General features: G+C 40.7%; 1 protein-coding gene and 1 long non-coding RNA gene across 2 annotated transcripts in view; one reads left to right on the top strand and one right to left on the bottom strand.

The window, feature by feature from the left end:
* Positions 1–21,213, bottom strand: part of LOC122342945 (NACHT, LRR and PYD domains-containing protein 12-like) — a 510,774-nt gene that overhangs the window by 391,192 nt on the left and 98,369 nt on the right.
* LOC122343194 lies at positions 9,860–20,627 on the top strand. The gene is made up of 3 exons (XR_006250716.1): positions 9,860–10,079; positions 20,372–20,408; positions 20,501–20,627. It is a non-coding gene; the product is annotated as an uncharacterized LOC122343194 (long non-coding RNA).

Below are 21,213 nucleotides of genomic sequence, written 5' to 3'. Positions count from 1 at the left end.
CCAGAAAGGGAAGGAATAAACAAGGGGAAGGAGAAGTGAGAATGTTTTTTTTTTTTTTTGTTTTTTTAATTAAGATGAGGTCAAATATTGCTGAAAGAGGTGAGTTTTCAGCTGTTTCTTAAAGATTGACAGAGATCCAGCATTCCGGAAATGTATGGGAAGATCGTTCCACCAGCCAGGAACAGAGAACGAGAAAGTTCTGGAGAGTGATTTCGAGCCTCTTTGAGATGGTACCACGAGGCGGCGCTTGCTAGCAGATCTCAGACTTCTAGAGGGCGTGTAGATTTGTAATAGTGAGTGGAAGTAGACCGGTGCTGAGTCTGTGGTTGTTCTATATGCAAGCATCAGTGCCTTAAACTTGATGCGAGCTGCAACTGGGAGCCAATGTAAGGAGATAAAGAGAGGTATAACATGGGCTTTTTGGGCTCATTGAAGACCAGCCGTGATGCTGCATTCTGAATCATTTTATTGTGTTTGATGGAAGTCCAGCCAGAAGAGCATTGCAGTAGTCCAGTCTAGAAATGACAATGGCCTGGACAAGTAGCTGTGCAGCTTGCTCTGTTAGAAAGGGCCTGATCTTTCTGATGTTGTGTAGTGCAAACCTGCAGGATCGAGCAGTCTTTGCAATGTGATCTTTAAAGGTGAGTTGGTCATCGAGGATTACACCAAGATTTCTGACTGAGGTTGATGGGGTAATTGTAGAAGAACCTAGCTGGATGGTGAAGTCATGCTGTATAGCTGGAGTGGCAGGGAAGTCTAGAAGCTCAGTCTTTGTCAGGTTGAGCTGTAGGTTGTACTCTTTCATCCATGCCGAGATGTCCGCCAGGCAACCTGAGATCCAAGTAGCTACCGTTGGTTCATCTGGATGAAAAGAGAGATAGAGCTGTGTGTCATTGGCGGTGGTAGGAGAAGCCATGAGCCTGTATGATGGGGCCTAGTGATGTAGTGTATATGGAGAAGAGGAGGGGTCCAAGAACTGATCCCTGAGGAACCCCAGTGACCAGTAGATGTGCTGTGGGATACTTCTCCTCCCCAGGCCACCCTAAAAACCTACCAGTGAGATAGGATTCGAACCAGCAAAGTGGAATCCCAGAGATGCCCAGTGATGAGAGGGTAGACAGCAGGATCTGATGATTCACAGTGTCAAAGCTGCGGATAGATCCAGCAGAATGAGAACTGATGATTTGGATTCAGCTCTTGCAGTCCGCAAGGCTTCAGTGACTGAGAGCAGCGCAGTCTCAGTTGAATGGCCGCACCTAAAACCTGACTGGTTAGGGTCCAGTTTGTTGTTTTGTGAAAGAAACAGTGATACCTGGTTGAAAACAACTCTTTCAAGTGTTTTCGCTATGAATGGAAGAAGAGAGACAGGCCTGTAGTTATCAATAAGGAAGTGTTTAAAGTGGGCTTTTTGAGCAGTGGGGTTACCCGAGCCTGCTTAAATGCTGTGGGGAAGGTGCCTGTGAGGAGAGATGTGTTGATGATGTGTGTGAGTGCTGGTAAGATTGTGGGGGAGATTGCTTGCAGAAGATGAGAGGGGATGGGGTGGAGAAGTTTGATACTTCTGCCTCGGTGAGGAGCAGAAGGAGAAAGTGGAAGAATCAGCAGTCGATGTGGTTGGTTATAGGTTGTGTGTTGGGGGCAGAGAACTGGCTACTGATCGTTTTTGTTTTCAATCAATCAATCAATCATTTTTATTTACATAGCGCTTTTAACAACACAGGTTGCATCAAAGCACTGTACAGTATAATGTAGAAGAGTACAATGACAGGGATGTATAATGATGAGAGTGACCAATTTCTTATTAAATGCAGAGACGGTCTCTGTAGTCTATTCAACGATAATCACTAGAAGTTAAGTGTCCCCAACCAAGCAAGCCAGAGGCGACAGCGGCAAGGAAACAAAACCCCATGCATACAGAATGGAGAAATTAAAACCTTGGGAGAAACCAGACTCAGTTGGGGTCAGTTCTCCTCTGACCGGACGCTCAGCATTTAACTTCCAGTTCAATTTTAAAACGCAGCTGTGTCAGGTAGTGTAAATGACTTAGTGTGTGCGTGTGTGTGTGTGCATCAGGATCTGGTGATCGGTCCACGGGCGCATCTAGGTGTTCTGGTCTCTGATGAACATAATCTCTGTGTGCTGATCCACCATCTAGTCTGGATACAAACTGTGAAAACAGATTGAGAAAGAGACAGGACTAATATTAGCTTAGATGCCATTCTTTTTACGATGTCACAAGTACATCGTATTGTAGGAGTAGTGTTCCCGGTTCCAGCAAATCTAAGTAATGCAGCCTAAAAATCCTTTAACGGATTTGAATAATAAAAAGTGTGTTGGTGTGTTATGTGTAGGCTAAGTTAAAAGATGAGTCTTTAATCTAGATTTAAACTGGCAGAGTGTGTCTGCTTCCCGAACAGAGTTAGGAGATTGTTCCAGAGTTTAGGTGCTAGATAGGAAAAGGATCTGCCGCCCGCAGTTGTTTTTGATATTCTAGGTATTATCAAATGGCCAGAGTTTTGAGAATGCAGCGGTCGTGCAGGACTATAATGTGATAAGAGCTCGCTCAAGTATTGAGGAGCTAAACCATTCAGGGCTTTATAGGTAATTAATAAGATTTTAAAATCTATCCGATGTTTGATAGGAGCCAGTGCAGTGTTGACAGAACCAGGCTAATATGATCATACTTCCTAGTTCTAGTAAGGACTCTGGCTGCTGCGTTTTGGACTAGCTGAAGTTTGTTTATAAAGCGTGCAGAACAACCACCCAATAAAGCATTACAATAATCTAACCTCGAGGTCATAAACGCATGAATGAATATTTCTGCATTAGAGGTTGAAAGCATAGGTCGTAATTTAGATATGTTTTTAAGATGGAAAAACGCAGTTTTACAGATGCTAGAAACATGATTTTTGAAGGAAAGATTGCTGTCAAACAGCACACCTAGGTTCCTAACTGATGATGAAGAATTAGCAAAGCAGCCATCAAGTGATAGGCTGTGTTCTAGATTATTATATGTGGGGTTTTTAGGTCCAATTATTAGCACCTCAGTTTTTTCAGAATTTAGCATTAAGAAGTTACTCATCATCCAGCTTTTATATCGACTATGCATTCTGTTAGATTCTCAATTTGGTGTGTATCACCAGGCTGTGTTGAAATATAGAGCTGAGTATCATCAGCATAGCAGTGAAAGCTAACACCATGTCTCCTTATAATATCTCCCAGAGGTAACATGTACAGGTTGAAAAGTAACGGTCCTAGCACTGAGCCTTGAGGAACTCCATATTTCACTTTTGAGCGATATGATACCTCCTCATTTAATGCTACAACCTGATAGCGGTCAGATAGATATGATTTAAACCATGCTAAGGCGCTTCCTCTAATGCAGACCTGGGCAAACCACGGCCCGCTGGCCACATCCGGCCCTTTGTACGTTGGTTTCCGGCCCGCGCGAGGTCAAATGTAATTACCATAAATTCTTTTTTTTTTTTTAACTTTTATTTTGAAAAGCTTTACGTCACTAATTAAACGAACGTATGCACGTAAGTGGGTGACGGTTAACAACTACAAATGATACAAGACGGTTAACCCTCAAGATATCGGCTCACGCTAAGAAAAGAAAAGTTTAACAAAAAATGGACTGTCAAATATTTCTGTACAGAAGTTAAAGGTAAAGCAGTGTGCTTAATCTGTGGTACACAGATTGCTGTGTTTAAAGAGTATAATTTGATTCGCCATTACACGACCAAGCATGAAGATAAATACAAAAATCTGTCCGATGAAGAGCGTGCAAGGGAGTCTGATGCATTGCTTGCAAAACTACAAACCCAACAGGATTTTTTTTACTAAACTTCCAGCTGCCAGAGATGCAGCCGTCAGGACAAGTTATGTAATTTCTTACAAAATCGCCAAAAAAGTAAGTCGTTTTCCGATGGAGAGTTTTTTAAGGAATGTTTATTGGACTCTGCTGCGCTGATATGCCCGGAGAAAAGGGGCGCGTTTGAGAGCGTTTCAATCTCGCGACGCACTGTAACAAGGCGGATAGAGGACATTGCTGGAAACTTAGAGCTTCAGCTGAGGAACAGAGCGTCTGACTTTGACTTTTTTTCTCTGGCTTTGGATGAGAGCTGCGATGTACGTGACACCGCCCAGCTACTCATCTTCTTACGTGGAATAACTTCAGACTTTCAAATCACAGAGGAGTTGGCAGCCATGCAGTCATTAAAAGGCACAACTACTGGTAATGATTTATTTAGAGAGGTAAATGCATGTTTGAACATTTTAGGTTTGAAATGGGACAAGCTTGCAGGTGTGACAACAGATGGTTGTTCAAATCTGAAAGGAAAAATGTTGGACTTTTAAAGAGAATGCAGGATAAAGTCACAGAAATTAACCCTGTTCAGAAATTGACATTTTTGCATTGTATCATACATCAGGAAGTGTGTGTGTAAGACAGTGTTAAAATGAAACATGTAGTTGATGCTGTCAGTAAAACAGTTAACTTCATCAGAGCAAGGGCTTTAAATCACAATTTGTTGCATTGTTGGACGAAAATTAACAAGTTAAAAATAAATTGCACTGATTCAAAAATGATTTTGTTTTCTTTTTAACCAATACACCATAATTTCACATAACCTAATTTAAATATTTACAAAGTGTGTTAATCTTCTGACTATCAGTACCAGTTATTCAAAAAAGTTGGTGGCCCTTGACGCAATTCTAGTTTCTCATGTGGCCCCTGATAGAAATTAATTGCCCACCCCTGCTCTAATGCCAACATAGTTTTCTAGTCTATCCAAGAGAATGTTGTGATCGATAGTATCGAATGCTGCACTAAGATCTAATAGAACTAATAACGAGATAAAACCACGATCAGATGATAAAAGCAGGTCATTAGTAACTCTAATGAGAGCAGTCTCAGTACTATGGTACGGCCTAAAACCTGATTGGAAATCCTCGCAGATACCATTCTTTTCTAAAAGGAATACAGTTGTGAGGATATTAGCACCTGTTGACGTTTTATTTTTTGTTAATTTAGTTACTGTACTGAATAAATACTGGGGTTGTGTTTGTTTTCTTCTAAAAATCAGATCTTGCAATTTTTAATGCTTTTCTGTATGATAGATACTCTCCCGCCAGGCAGTACGAAATACTTCTAATTTAGTTTTCTCCACCTGCGCTCCATTTTCCGGGCTGCTCTTTTTAGGGTGCGTGTGTTTTCATTATACCATGGAGTCAGATTGTTTTCTTTTATCTTTTTAAGTGCAAAGTAGCAACTGTATCTAAAGTGCTAGAAAAAGAGAGTGCATAGTCTCTGTTATATCATCAAGTTTTTTTGCGTCAGTATTGGATGAGCTAAGGAATTGAGATAAGTCAGGAAGGTTATTTAGAAAGCTTTCTTTTGTGGTGGAAGTGATGGTTCTACCATACTTGTAATAAGGTGCAGAGTTTACAGGTTTAACCATACAGAGTTCACACAAGACTAGATAGTGATCTGAAATGTCATCACTTTGCTGCAGTACTTCAACCATTTTAACATCCATTCCATGTGACAGTATTAGATCTAGAGTATGATTTTGACAATGAGTAGGTCCAGAGACGTGTTGACTAAGCCCAACGGAGTTCAAAATCTCTAAGAAAGCTGATCCTAATGAGTCTTTTTCATTATCAACATGGATATTAAAATCGCCAACAATTAAGACTTTATCTATGCCAGTACTAACTCAGTTAGAAAATCTGCAAATTCTTTAATGAAATCTGTGCTGTGCCCTGGTGGCCTGTATACAGTAGCCAGTACAAACATGACAGAACAGCAACACCTCCCCTCTACCTTTTAAACGTGGCTTATTTTTATAGAAATAATTTTGGGGGTAGATTCATTTAGCGTAATATAATCATCTGGTTTTAGCCAGGTTTCTGTCAAACAAAGCAAATCTAGCTTCTGATCATTGATCAAATCATATACATAAAGTGCTTTTGTGGAAAGTGATCTAATATTTAGCGAGCCAAGTTTTATCGTTTGCTTATTTGAATTATAGGTAGTTTTAATTTGTTGGACATTAATTAAATTATTGCTTTTGATTAGGTTTGGACGTTCTCTGCATATTCTAATTCGGGGAACAGACACAGTCTCTATAGTGTGATATCTAGGTGAAAGAGTCTCTATGTGCTGAGAATTAACTGCCTTCTGTGACGTGAGGCAGCTAGCAGACGGTCGGTTTAGCCGGTCTGTCTGCTTCCTGACCTGGGCACTAGTTGGTCATGTTGGAGCTATAAGACTATATGCCATATTTCTAGATAGAAGAGCGGCACCACCCCAGGAGGGATGAAGACCATTTCTTCTCAACAGGTCAGGTCTGCCCCAGAAACTCATCCAATTGTCTATAAAGCCTATGTTGTTCTGCGGGCACCACTTAGACATCCAGCCATTGAGACCCAGCAGTCTGCTGTAAATCTCATCACCCCGGTAAGCAGGGAGGGGACCGGAGCATATTACATTGTCCGACATCGTGCTTGCAAATTCACACACCTCTTTAATATTATTTTTAGTGATCTCCGACTGGCGAAAGTCGAACATCATTAGCGCCCGGCGTGAATAACAATCTTACGGAATTTACGTTTAGCATTAGCCAGCACTTTTAAATTTGACAAGATGTCAGACACTCTGGCTCCCGGTAAGCATTGGACTACGGTGGCTGGTGTCTCTATTTTCACGTTCCGTACAATAGAATCGCCAATTACTAGAGCACTTTGATCAGGTTTCTCAGTGGGTGCGTCACTGAGTGGGAGAACCTGTTTGATGTTCTGATAGGAACGGAAGAGCGGTGTTTTGACCCGCGACTAGCTCCCCGCCTCACGGTCACCCAATTGCCCTGCTGCAGGGGCTCTGAAGCTGGAACCAAACAATGTACATGATTCACTGTACTAGTCGCATCCAAAGCAGTATCTACAGCCCTCGCATTCTTACTGTCCTCAATTAAAGTTTGGATGCGTGTCTTTAATTCTAAAACCTTCTCTGTCAGCCTAGCAATTTCCCTGCATTTATCACACGTGAATCCCTGATCGCTAACAGAGAAGGATAAGCTATACATGTGACAGACGGTGCAAGTGACGATGCAGGGAGAAGCCATTTACTCACCGTAAGGAGTCACTTACCACTCTTGTTTTGATAAGCTTGTGAAAACGGAGCAAACGACCACGAGGAACAAATGAACAGGAGCGGAAGAAAGCCCACAATAGGGCTGCAAACGGTGGTGGGAGCGAAAGTGAATCGGCTAACGAGTACTTACTCACCGCCGAGTTTTGGATTAAAGCAAACGAACTAACAGCAGTCTAATTAGTTAGATTAATTTGATAGTATCAACGGTATGTACACAGTTAAATTATATTTGATCGCTAGAGAAGAGGTGATAAATTGAAAAGCGAAGCTACACGCAGCTACAAACAAACCAACCTCTCAGCAGACAGGAGCAATTGAGCAGACAGGAGCCCAGACAGAAGTTTCAAAGAGTCCATCATTGTTCCTGTGCCGAAGAAACCTCAACCATCTTGCCTGAATGATTACCGCCCTGTAGCTCTGAAGTCTGTAGTGATGAAGTGCTTCTGAGGACTTGTCAGAGACTTCATCACCTCATCACTACCGGACACACTGGACCCACTACAGTTTGCCTACCGCCAGAACCGGTCTACGGAGGATGCCATCACACACCTCCTCCACACAACCACGAGCCACCTGTATTTTAGAAAAGGGAACTATGTGAAAATGCTGTTTGTGGACTATAGTTCAGCGTTCAACACCATAGTTCCCTCCACACTTACCTCGAAGTTGGAGGTCCTGGGACTCAGCCCATCCCAGCGTCACTGGATCACCAACTTCCTGACCAACAGACCACAAGCCGCACGGATGGGAAACACACCTCATCCTCCCTCACTCTCAGCACTGGAGCCTCTCAGGGTTGTGTTCTGAGCCCCTTGCTGTACTCACTGTACACACATGACTGTGTGGCCACTACAAACATCATTAAATTTGCTGGACGACACTGTCGTGGTGGGCCTGATCTCCAACAACGATGAGATGGACTACCTTCAGGAGATCAACAACCTGGAGAGATGGTGTCAGGAGAACAATCTGATCCTGAACGTCAGCAAAACAAAGGAGTTAATAGTGGACTTCAGCACGAAGCAGGTGCGCTCTTACCATCCCATCATGATCAACAGGAACCCAGTGTAGAGAGTGGGCAGTTTTCGGTACCTGGGTGTTAACATCACGCAGGACCTCTCTTGGTTCTGTCACATCAACACCCTGGTGAAGAAGGCCCGGCAGCGTCTATACCATTTGAGGCGCTTCAGACTCCCATCTCAGGTGCTCAGGAACTTTTACACCTGCACCATTGAGAGTGTCCTGACGGGAAACATCACCTCCTGGTTCGGGAACAGCACCATGCAGGACAGGCGAGCCCTTCAGAGGGTGGTGTGGTCAGCTGAACGCACCATCCGCACTGAGCTCCCCTGTGCTGCAGCACATCTACAACAAGCGGTGCTGTACCAGGGCCAGGAATATTGTGGAAGACCTCAGCCATCCCAACAATGGACTCTTTTCTCTGCTGCGTTCAGGAAAGCACTTTTCGTTCCCTGAAGGCAAACACAGAGAGAATGAGGAGGAGCTTCTTCCGGCAGGCCATTCGGAGTCTGAACCAGAGAACACCCAGTATTTTACACACGGGGATTCCCATGTCCACCTCTCTTTCCCCAGATACCCACTTACAATTGGACAATTACACTGGACAAAATTTCACTAGTCACTTTACATTCACACAGCCACTTTATATTTTATATTCTATACTTTATATTTTATATTTTATACTTTATTTCATTTTTACCTTTTATACTTTGCACATTTCTTATATTATATATATATATATATATATATATATATATATATATATATATATATATATATTGCTTTCTTTCCGACGCTGGACGGCTGTATAAAACATTTCACTGCATGTCGTACCATGTATGTATGTGTATGTGACAAATAAAATTTGAATTTGAATTTTGAATTTGAATGTTTATTTTCTATAATTAAATTATTGTATTGTATATGCTAATACTACTACTTAAAGTGAAGGTATAGGCCTACAGTATTGTTCTGAAAAAGAATTAGGATGGTTTTGTATCAATATTAGTGCTGCACCACTGTGTATGTTGCATTTTACTTCTGAATTATGTTCAGGGTTGTTATATTTAACTTATATTTATACTTCATATAATGTTGGGTTTACTCGACAACAATGATTCTGAAGAAAAACTGAAGAAAATTTTGTACTTTATATTTGATAAAGAAAAGGCCTTAGATATTATTCAGCATTTGGTCTACTGTGTGTGTATTGTATGGTTTTTATATATTTTCTTAATGGATCATTGCATTCAAGCAAGATCCAAGCCGATACCGGCATTAAAGTTGTCATCCGGGATTAAACCAGTCTCGAGACCGACTCCATTGTGACGTGAAACATGAAAGTGAAAGTGATCGACTCTGGCTCCTCCTATCCTGTAGGACGTCAGCTCTCCGTTGCTATGCGACAGGAGCGGTAATCTAGAACACCTGAGGAAATCCCGAGGAGGCGTGGCTTCGAGCTTCACGCGCTTCAGTTTGGGACACAGATACAGTGGTCTGTGTTTGTTTCCACTAGCTGCTCGTGAAACGGAAATTTAACACATTAGAAGTAAGGACGTCCTCGTATTTACTTCCGCGTTGAAAAATAAAGTGCTTAGGTGTGTGTTCGTTGAATGACCTCGTTCAAAGTACAAATCAAAGTACCGCGAGAGAGCGTAAAGAGAACACAGAACCGTCAGTCGATCTCGCGATACTTTGATGTTATGCACCTTGTACTTTACATGTGACGTTTACACCTGATCGTTTTTTCAAGCGAAAAGCCATCATTAACCAAATCATCATTTCAATGTTTATGCGGGGACATACATGAACATAAAGAGAAAACAAAGACATTTTGAGAAGTTGTCTAGAAACTGAACGTTTTGATCAAAGTAAGTCTTCAGCTGTGGAGCAGCTTATTCATGTAAGTAAAGATTAAATAAAGTCTTAATCATGAAACACTCATGAAACATTATCAAATATGAACAAACAGGATTCACTCTAATGTGCTGTAAACATTTTTTTATGTTAATATATATATATATATATATATATATATATATATATATATATATATATATATATATATATATATTATATTGTTGAGGGAAACAGGAAGTTTTCCCAATTTTGTAAGTTTGCCTTGTTTATTTGAGTGATACCTTCTATTGTGAACACATTGTGATGTGTTACTGATTTAATATTTAATATTGTATTCTTTTATTTGATAAGTATTTATAAGATACACAGAACACATGGTATTGTATTCACTTTATTGAATAGTAGAGAGAAAGACCACCACAGCATCATGTTTAAAAGTAGTTTATTGAGAAAAGACATTAGGTATGATATATGTAGCATTTAGTTAAAGTATAGTCAGAGATAAAATATGTATTAGTAAGAACTTTGAAGAATAGGAATGTTACCGTTGAGTGCTGAGTTCCCGACGTGGAGAGGAGGACATCTTAGAAAGATCTTCACAGAAGAGCAGACTGATAAGATGGCTGTGTTTTTATAGTGAGCTTCTTGAGAAGGAGATCTCCAGCTGTATGAGCTGTATGAGACTTTCCCAAAAGGTTTTGACATGCACCTGTAGTCTATATAGGAGGGTTGCACTTAGAAGTGAGCCAGAAGATAAAGATACACCCTTCTCCGATGCCAGACAGCACCCCCGCCCCACCACCCCCACCCCCACCCATAGTATTTGTTTATTACTATATTGTAGTAAAATGTATGTGATCGGTGGCCTAATTTTTGATCAGTTTTATTCAGAAAATAACAATGTTGAATGGATGTTTGAACTCATTTGTAGTAATCTATCTTTCAGAAGAAACTTTTGTGGAAAAACCCTGATTTATATTGACCCTTATTCACAAAGCATTTGTTTATGCTAATAGGCAGAGCAAATCACACCTGGGTAGGACCTTTTCCCTACTGTGACATCAATATAGGGATAATCTGAAAAAGCTTGTTTGGAGAGGCTGCTACTGAATAACTGGTTTTATAAATAAATAAGTGGATGGATTTTTACCATCACAAGTTGGTTGTTTTCACACAATTGGGGTCAAACACCAGATTTTTGCATAATAGGTCACATTTAATAATAAAGTATGTGTAATGCCATTTTCATAAATGTGTTTTGATTGTCTCTGTTGTTAGTCAAAAGAAAAACAGAAATGATTAAATAAACAGAGTAAGGTTTGATGGTAGAGGCTCACATGACTTTATTACTCATGATTGTGCAAATTATGAGTGCAAATAAATGGTAGACAAAAAAAGAACACTTAAGTGTAGTGTCACTTTCGTGATTTTGCACAGGAAGGAGCACTCGAGAAGTAAAGTAAAACTTAAACGCAATAATTACAGGCAGACAGACAGGCAGGCAGTCAGGCAGAACATAAACCACGTGTAGGTAACCTCGACAATCGGACAAACACACAGGACTTAAATATACAACGTAATTGACTAAACTAATGAGACACAGCTGAAGACAATTATACAATAAACACAAAAGGAAGGTAGGGCACAGAGAGCATGTGACATGACACAAAAACAATACTAAAAGAGTCCGGAGATGTGACATAACTCCCCCTACTGTAGGTGCGTCCTCGCACCAAAGTAACATCAAAAAAACAAAACAAAACTAGGAATTGGGGATATCAGATCTTAAGAGGAGGTTCTGGTGGAAGGCGGCCCCAGGAGGGGTAGGCAGACAGGAGTCCAGGAGGTGCAGGCGGAGGAGGAGCCATGGAGCGGCCATCGACTCCATGGGGCCAACAGACGGCGGAGCAGGTGGTGGAGGAGACTGAAGCGGAGGTGGAGATCCGAAGAGACAGGGTGACGCGGAGGCACTGGAGGACCTAGGCGGCGCCGCCGCAGGCTTCGGCGACCGATGTGGGAGACAGGGGCGGGAAGGATGCGGCGGAGCCAGAGCGACAGAGGCTGAGGTGGAGCCGAAGGAAGGAGGAGGCTGACAGAGCCGGAGGGATGGAGGGACGAGGCGAAGCGGGAGGAGAGGCAAACTCTGTTGCCGGCTCATGCACCTGGTCTGTCGAAGTCGGCTCGGTCCGTGGCGCTCCACAGCTCTATCGCTCTCCTCTGCGATGGTTCCGTGGTCGTGCCAGGCTCCGCGACTGCGCCATCGGTGGGCACATGCTTGGGCTCAGCGACGCGGTGAGATAATGGGCTGGGTTCTGGTTCTGGAGTGGGAGCGTGAGTCGTTCGCGAGGCGAGGAAGTCCTTAGTATAGCGCTCGTGAGAGCGATCCTCCTGCTCCAGCAGGAGGATGAGGAAATTGGGGTCGTCATAAGGGGAATCCATGACAAAAACAAAAAGGGAAAATACGCTGCTATTTACTTTTACGGTCCGATTGTACTGTCAAGTTCGTGGTTTCGCGCAGAGAAAGGAGCACTCGAGAAGCAAAGTAAAACAAACTTAAATGGATTTAATTCTCTTAACGGGCAAAATAATAATAATTGCGGGCAGGCGTGGCGGGCAGGCGGGCGGGTGGGTGGGCAGGCAGGCAGGCAGAACATAAACCACGTGTAGGTAACCTCGACAATCGGACAAACTGAAGACAAACACACAGGACTTAAATATACAACATAATTGACTAAACTAATGAGACACAGCTGAAGACAATTATAATTAAAAAAATTTCTCTTCAAATGTATTGCAGTCAATGAAGAAAAAACATAAGTGTGAAACCAAAATTTTAAAAAGAAAGTAAAATTATTTTGCACAAAATGTAAAAATTGCAAAACTGGGCTACAAAATTCCAGTTTCTAGAATTCTAGGTTGAATTTCTCTTTATGTTTTTTTAAGTAGGCATTGCCTGCCTTTTGTTCTTATAAAAAGCCACTGATACAATTATACTACAATGTAGACATGCTAGCTATAGTTATGAAACATCTTATTTAACACCACATATTTAAACATAGTAATTCAGTGAAAGTCATACCTCAGTATGTTCAGTCGACAGTGTGAATTCTTCAGTCCTTCAGTAAGCAGCTTCACTCCTGAATCCTGAATTGTTACTCAGGTCCAACTCTGTCAGATAGTTTGATGATTTTAGAGCAGGAGACAGAGTTTCACAGCATGTTTCATCAAAACCACAGCCGTTGTATCTATCCAAAGAGAATATTTTAGTCTAATTATTTTAGGATAGTCCGTTTTTTGCAATATTTCATTGTACTTTTTATAATCAGTTATTTCTCATATTTATTTCAAATAATATTTCCCACATTTTGAAATAATTATTTAGTGATGTAAAAGAAAACTTTAAATGAACAGCAGTCAGTGAAATTACTCACAGAGCTTTTCTGCAGCATCTCACAGCTGGAATGAGTCTCCTGTAGTCTGATTGTTCTGAAGTGAACATCTTTGGGTTGAACTCATCCAGCACCTTTTCTGATATTAGCAGTATGTAGGTCAACACTGTGCACATTGAAGATGAGAGATCTCTTTCTGGATGTTCATTTGAACTGAGGTAACTCTGGCTTTCCTCATATAATGAATGATCCTTGAGTTCAAGTAATCAGTAGAATAGGTTGACTGGAGCTTCATCTGAGATATTGTACGTGTTTTGTTTTTGTTTAATACATTTAGTTACTTTTTTGATGCACTCTGTAGTGTCTTCAGGGTGTGTGATCAGGCCTTTGAGCAGGATTTGATTGTATTTCAGTGAAATGCCCATCAGAAACCACATGAACAGGTCCAGATGCCTCTCTGACTCTCTTTGCCTTTATCAATGGCCTTCTGAAGCCCCTGCAATGTGACATTTTTTTGGCTCATCAAAGAAAAACTGAAGCTCCTGCATGTTCTTGTTCAGGTAACAGATAAACATTCAGAAAGAAACTCAGATGAAACTCAGATGAACACTCAGATGCACAAAGCAGAAGACCTTTGCTCCATGAAGTCTGTGTTCCCCTTCTGAAGATCTCAGCGATCATTCCTGTGAACTCAGTGTCTTTACTTGCATCAGTACCACACGCTTTCAGATCTTCCTTATAGAACACAATGTTTTCCTTTTTAGTTGAATCAAATGCTAACTTGGCTAACTTTAAAATCATCTTTTATTTAATTGTAAGTGCTCTGAACATTCTCTATCTTCTTGTTCATTGTATTTCTGGTTCTTCCTGTTCATCTGTATCCTCAGAAAGTGAATGTACATTTCAGTGAGTGTTGTGTTGATGTTCTCTTCATGGTTCTCAGTGAGAATATCCTGAAGTACTGTGGCTGTGAACCAACAGAATACAGGAATGTGGCACATGATGTAGAGACTACGAGACATCTTCATGTGTGAGATGATTCTGGAGGACAGACTCTCATCTGTGAATCTCTTTCTGAAGTACTCCTCCTTCTGTTGGTCAGTGAATCCTCGCACCTCTGTAAACAACGCCACATACTGAGGATGGATCTGATTGGCTGCTGCTGGTTGTGATGTCATCCAGACAAGAGCTAATGGAAGCAAAGGTCCTTTGACCAGACTTGTAAAAGCACATCCACAGATGCACTTTCCTCAGTAGTGTTCAGTGATCTACTTTTAAAATTTAGAGACAGGCGACTCTCATGAAGTCCATCAAATATAAATGCCAGCTTACATTCCCTATATAGCTTTTTCCTCCCAGGTCCTTCAGTTCAAGATAAAATTCCAGCAGAAACTCGTGGAGACTGACATCTTCATTTGTCATTAAGTTAATCTCTCTGAATGAAAGCAGGAACACACAGTGTATATCTTGATTAGCTTTTCCTTCTGCCCAGTCTAGGATGAACTTGTGCTCAGAGACAGTTTTTCCAATGCCAGCGACTCCTTTAGTCAGAACAATCTTTTTCTCACTGTTTATCCTCAATTCAGTAAATATATCACTATATTTGATTGGTTTATTCTGTGATTTTTTTGTTCCTGAAGGTATCATCAATATTCAGAATCTCATGTTCGTGATTGACATCTTTCATATCTCCCTCTGTGATGAACAGTTCTGTGTAAACAGCCTTGAGTTGTGCTTCCTTGTCTTCGTTACCCTCAAACATAAATTCTGTTTTCTTCTTAATTTTTTATAACTTTCAAAAAAATTTTACAGCTCTGTAATACAAAATATATAAGAAAAAAACATACATGCAACCTGCATGATCATACACTCACACTCTCAACTAAGTCATCTGATAACGAATTTATAGATACCAAACATGGTATGAATGAAGTGGTATTAACTAGTGACTTGCATAAATGTTGTATACAACACAAAAGACAAATACACAAACAGTAACAATGATCCTGGAATATTCATAATAGGAAATTCATGGACAAATTGTCTAGGTCTTAATGAAAGGAGTAATTGCAGTATGCAGTATGTGTCTGTTTTAAAGAGAATGTCCTGGTTACCTTGTTAACAGGACCTGGGGGTCATTCAAAGACATACTGGCACCTAATTTGTATATTGGGTGAGGGGTCTATGATTGTTACTTAATATAATGAAAAATTGTACGTGTCTGATTGGTTTAAAAGCTACATCTGGATTATGGCGTGTTCATTGGTCATTCAGGCGTATAGAAATCGTTCTGCAATCAATGTCATCAGTATGTTTTGCAACAATAAGGTTAAAAGGTGTTGAAAGGTGAGAAAGGTCTTTGCTTTTTATCCATTGTGACGTGTCTTGTTTGACATGTTGATAATGACATGTTGATAGGTGATAGGTGTTTATAATATTAATTTCCACTGACAAAGGCATGACTACTTTCTCATTACTAATAGATTTACATGACTTTTTGCACCTCCTTTTGTCACGCTTGGTGGTTTGACGCAGGAAGGAGCACTCGAGAAGTAAAATAAACTTTTTTAAAAAACAGGTTTAATCCTTATAAACGGGCAAAATAATAATACACAAGCAGCAAGACAGGCAGGCAGAACAAAAACCACGTATAGACCTCGATGATCAGAAAAACGTGAACTCAAAACACAGGACTTAAATACACAACATAATTGACTAAATTAACGAGACACGGCTGAAGACAAATAACTAGAACTGAAAGTAGGGCACACTGAGCACATGACAACTTTTTCCTTGTGTTGTTCCACTGAATTTTCTAACTTTTCTTAACTACAGAGTTAAATGTGTGTGGCACTGAAACAGTAAAGCCCCGCCCTTCTTTGATTTGATTGGTCATCTAAATCCTTCTGACATTGACAAGCGCTGTCTGGAGTTGTTTTTTTTTCTTTTATCACCTAACAACAAACACATCATCATTTTTTTTTGTTAATTAGCAAATGTGCTTTTCTTCAAAACAAAGAGAAATTTCTGAACATCTTTTAAGAATGCTGTTTTGGACATTTCCACTTAGTGGTGGTGGTTTCCTGACTGCCAACGATGGCTGCCTTCACTGTTTGGGTCTCCAGCATGCAGAAGAGGCGTTAGGGGGAAAGCTATGTCCGCATTGCATTGCCCCTGACAGGGCTGCGATCTCATGTCATGAACCGCGCCTCTGTGGCTCTCTCCGACGGCCACTGGAGGGAAACCTCCCCAGAATATTAGTCCTCAGAACTCCATTTCCCATCATGCCATTTCCCAGCCCTGATTACTTGTCCAGGTGTACCCCATTAGACTACTATATAAGCTGCTACCAGATTGTACTCATTGCAAAGTCTTATCCTTGCTCCGGCTGGTAATTCTAACCGTTTGTTCTATCGTTGTCTTCCTGTGTTTGACCTTGTTCCGTGTTTTCGTTTTGCCGATTGTTTGCTGCCTACCCATTGACCTATTGCCTGACTCTGTTTTCGACTCTGCCTGCCCTATGTTATCTCAGATATTGTTACCGAACCTTGCCTGTTTGACTATTCTCATTAAAGAGCTTGCGAATGGATCTGAGCGTTTATGACTCCTCATTACATCTCGCCTCTCTATCCTTCATGGTGGAGAGGCACCCTCTACTGCCACCAGTCTATAGCTTTATAGCTTTTGTTCACTGTTATATGTTTACCTATGTGTAACCAGTATGTAGCACCATGGTGCGTCGAGACCCAGAATTCACATGAAGCAGAAATCCCAATAAGGCTTGACTTGACTTCATTATTTGCTCACCTGCCTTGACTTGCTTATGAACTTAAGTGACATCCCATTCATAATCAGTAGGGTTCAATGTGATGTCGATCCACCTTTGCAGCTATAACAGGTTCAACTCTTCTGGGAAGGCTGTCCACAGGGTTATGGGAATTTTTGACCATTTTTCCAGAAGCGCATTTGTGAGGTCACACGTTGGACGTGTAAGGGTCCCCTTTCCTGCAGATTGGAATCCAGAGGCCCTGGTCGAAGGTCAATGCGTGTTGGTCTTTTCTTTGTGTCTCGTTAAAAATCACTAATATTTATTAATCTTATGGGTTTCCAATTACAGTACTGACCTTATACATAATTTTATCTGACTCAATCTTTCGTGATTTTAGTTTTCATTAATTAACTATAATATTTCCTAGTTTAGACTTATCGTTCGTTAGGAGTCTGGGTCGCTTAGAGACCTTGTTTGGCCAGAACAGACTCACGACACATCTGGGCTAGTCCAGGTCTTAGTCAGAGGCTACCCCGTAGATCGCTTACCTTAATGCAGCCATCTCCTCGATAGACTCAAAAAGAGTAATTTTTTATGCGTTCCCTAAGTAATAGCATGCTAAGCCAGTTTGGTGGCCAGAAGTCAAGATCTCAAGACGGCTCCATCCATCGATCGTTGATCTGACTCACCTAGGGCGCCAACAATGAGGAAAACCTCAGAAGTCACTAACCCACTAGAAAAGTTATTTCAGACAATATTATAAGTTAACCAAGATTAACATTTATTTTGCCAGGCAAGAACAGTTTCCAAATTGGTATAATTGATAAACATTTGCACAACTGATCAGCAGTACAAAAATAACACAAAACAAAATAAAACAAACTTAAAAGGTCATTATACCTGGTCTTTAAAAGTACATAGTGTAGTGTACACCACACTACGGGCGATCTGTGCTCCTTGTTGTGTTTTGTCACTTTCCTTATATACTCAGACCAGACAAAGAGATGCCAAATGTAGTTGTATAAACCTTTTGGTGTTTAGGTTCCCGTGCTCCAGTGTCACACCTGGCTGGAACACGTTCAGAGACCCAAAAGGAGGGCACACCTCCTTCTCAGCAGAACACAGTTCTACCAAGTTCTTAATCTTTTCCATAATATAAGTGATTACTGTGAAATTGAGACCAATTTACCAATCGCACTGAGACCTTTCAAATGAGACCAAACATGAAAGTAAAGAACAATAGGTTCATAAGACACATGACATATAATGCCTTATTCTTAATGAACTTTAAACCAAGTCTTTTGGGCAGAAGGAGGGGAAGCAAGAAGAGCAGAGGTGAAGAGGGTGTCATAAACACAATGGGGGTGGTGTTGTTTACTCTCTTTTTGAAGTCCTTTTGTTCCTTTGGATATCCCTTCTCAGATCAGTCTTAATGCATATACAGGTTTTGATTCACCTCCTTACATCGGTCTTCTCCCTGGCTCCTCCTCCGTCTGCACCTCCCTGGACTCCTTCTGCTTACTCCCTCCTGGGTTCCGTCCTCCACGGAACCTCCTCCCAAGCTCCCAGTTTTTGTTTTGTTTTTGTTTTGTAGAGTGCCAGGAGTCGCTCCTAGGAGGGGGCTGTGTCACCAAGTCAGCAGAGGAGCTCTTACTTCTAGATGATCTATGATCACTCCCTCTGCTGCTACTTCCTGTTTCAAGACTATAAATTCTGAAGCAGGCCCCTCACCTGCAGGTCACATTTGTAATGAGATAAATGTCACATAACAATAAGGTTCCTTTAAGTAAATCCTGCATTAATGTGTTCGCGTTTTCTTATTGTTGCGCCGGTGGCGCTATTGCCCATTGCGTTCACATAGTCTGCAGCAGAGCTATGAAGGACTGCTGTAGGTGAGTCGTTTTGTTGTAGCTCCACTTGAAATTCAATAAAGTAATTTCATGTAAAATTTAAGGCACTATCTGAAAAGTATTACACATCATAGACAGCGATTCATTTGTTAAATGTGTTTTCTCTTTATGTATGTGTTGTTTTGATGCTTTTATTCGTGAATTAATGTACCGTTTTCCACGTGCGCCATTTTGCCATGTGCTAACAAATTGAAACGTGTTCTGAATAGGTGGAATTGTAACATCTGCGAACTTGCCGTTTACGTCCTATCGCTCTGTATGCAGGAGACAAATAAACATTTTACGTCAACCAAGTCCAGAGTGTGAGTGCTGATGAAGTATGGGACAAACCAAGTCAGATCACAAGACCAGAAGGTCACACATTGATTGATTGTTGTTTGTTTCTAGTTAGCCTAGCCCTGTGTTTCCCTTATCTTAGATTCTTTGGTTTTGATCCTAGCTTTCTCTGATACTTTGATTGTTTACTGCCTGACCCGACCTCTGCCTGTTTTTGGACTTTTTGTTGCTTTGCCTCTTATACTCCTGTTTGCTGTGTTTCAACGTCTGCCTGCTTTGTCCATGCCTTCAGCCAATAAAAGCCTGTGAATGGATCCATACGCCTCAGACCCTTCATTCGATTACACGTATAGTTCTTAAACATTTTGAAAATAGAGTTTAGGAGGTAACCAAAATTAGGTTTAGGGCGTAACAGCTTTTATTGGCTCGTAAAGCCTTGGCTCCATGTGACCACGTTTGTGTCCATACCATTCTAATCAAAGATAGCGTAATCTTGTATCTCCCTGCTCCCAAGTCATAAATATTTGATAAAACATGATTTTTGGGAAATGTGTTAATGTTGGTGTGCGATAGCAATATAAGGTATAATATCCACTTTAACAAAGCAATGTTTAATAACTCGAAAAATATACAGTATTTTTTTAATTCCTGAAAAATAATTGTTTTGGGGATGCAGGATTACGCCGACAGTGACAATATTCAGATTCAGCCATTAATCATTCTCTCAACTGAATAATACCGAACATGTAGGTCCTGACCATTTTGTTGCATGTGCGGTCAAATATAAATGTACATTTATTTATTACCACTAGGTTGATTTTGGTTGTGGTAAAATAGCAGTTTCCATGGTAACTAAACTAAACAAAAGGTCATAATATTCATCTGATTTCAAGCTGAAAATAAAAGGTCTTACTATTATCCTTTTGAAAAAATCTCTTAAGGATACATAATTTCTTCAGTAAAATTCAAACCTTTTCTTCTTGTCCTACAGAAGATGACGTCGGAGCAGAATCTGGATACAATGGAAGGTGCTGTTGCTGTTGCTGATTTCTGATATAATTTTTTTAGCATTTTTGATTTTAACATATTTTAATATTCTTTATTACTTTGTTATTCACAGGTGAACATAAATGCTTAGAGGCAAGAGAAAAACAGAGAGAAAAACTAGGTAAAGAAACTTTAGTGCATAAATAAGCCTGTGTCATGAATCTATCTAACAATCTAACAAACATGAGCTGAACATAAAAGAAGTGAAACTGTTAAACTGAACCATGGGTTTTCTACTTTTTGTCTTTCTTTTTTGAAAAGAAAATGTGCTCCTTTTAGAAGTTAATACAAGAAATACAAGGCTAATTATGTGGGTATATTTACACCCCACATAAACAACAGCAGCAAGGAACCAAAGCTCTACCAGTGACAGAAATAGAGGAAAAAATCTTTGGGAGAATCCAGGTTTAGTTGTAGGGCCAGTTCTCCACCGCTCAGAGAGAATTGTCTGGATAACGAGGTTTTGTGCCCATGGCCATGACCTCTTCACCCAAGGATCTGTCTCTGGGGCTCATCTAGGTGGTCTGGTCTCCACTGAGGGTCAGGGCTGTAGAAGTGGCCTCTAGCTCCTGATCCACAATCAGGTCTGGATACGGACTGACTCTGGGATCTGTATCTGCTGTAGACTCATTGTATTGGTAGTTGTGATGTTAGAAGTAGATTTATTGATTATTATTTTTACAAACTTCTCCATATTTAGGGCAGATCCACAAATCATATATTTATGTTTTTAAATGATCTCCTGTAGTACTTCATTCAAATTCGCACCATCTAGAAGTCTGTAAT

The sequence above is a fragment of the Puntigrus tetrazona genome, chromosome 4 (assembly GCF_018831695.1).
Source record: "Puntigrus tetrazona isolate hp1 chromosome 4, ASM1883169v1, whole genome shotgun sequence".
NCBI lineage: Eukaryota > Metazoa > Chordata > Actinopteri > Cypriniformes > Cyprinidae > Puntigrus > Puntigrus tetrazona.
The sequence above is the reverse complement of the archived record's forward strand: the minus strand, read 5'-3'. Positions and strand labels throughout refer to the sequence as shown.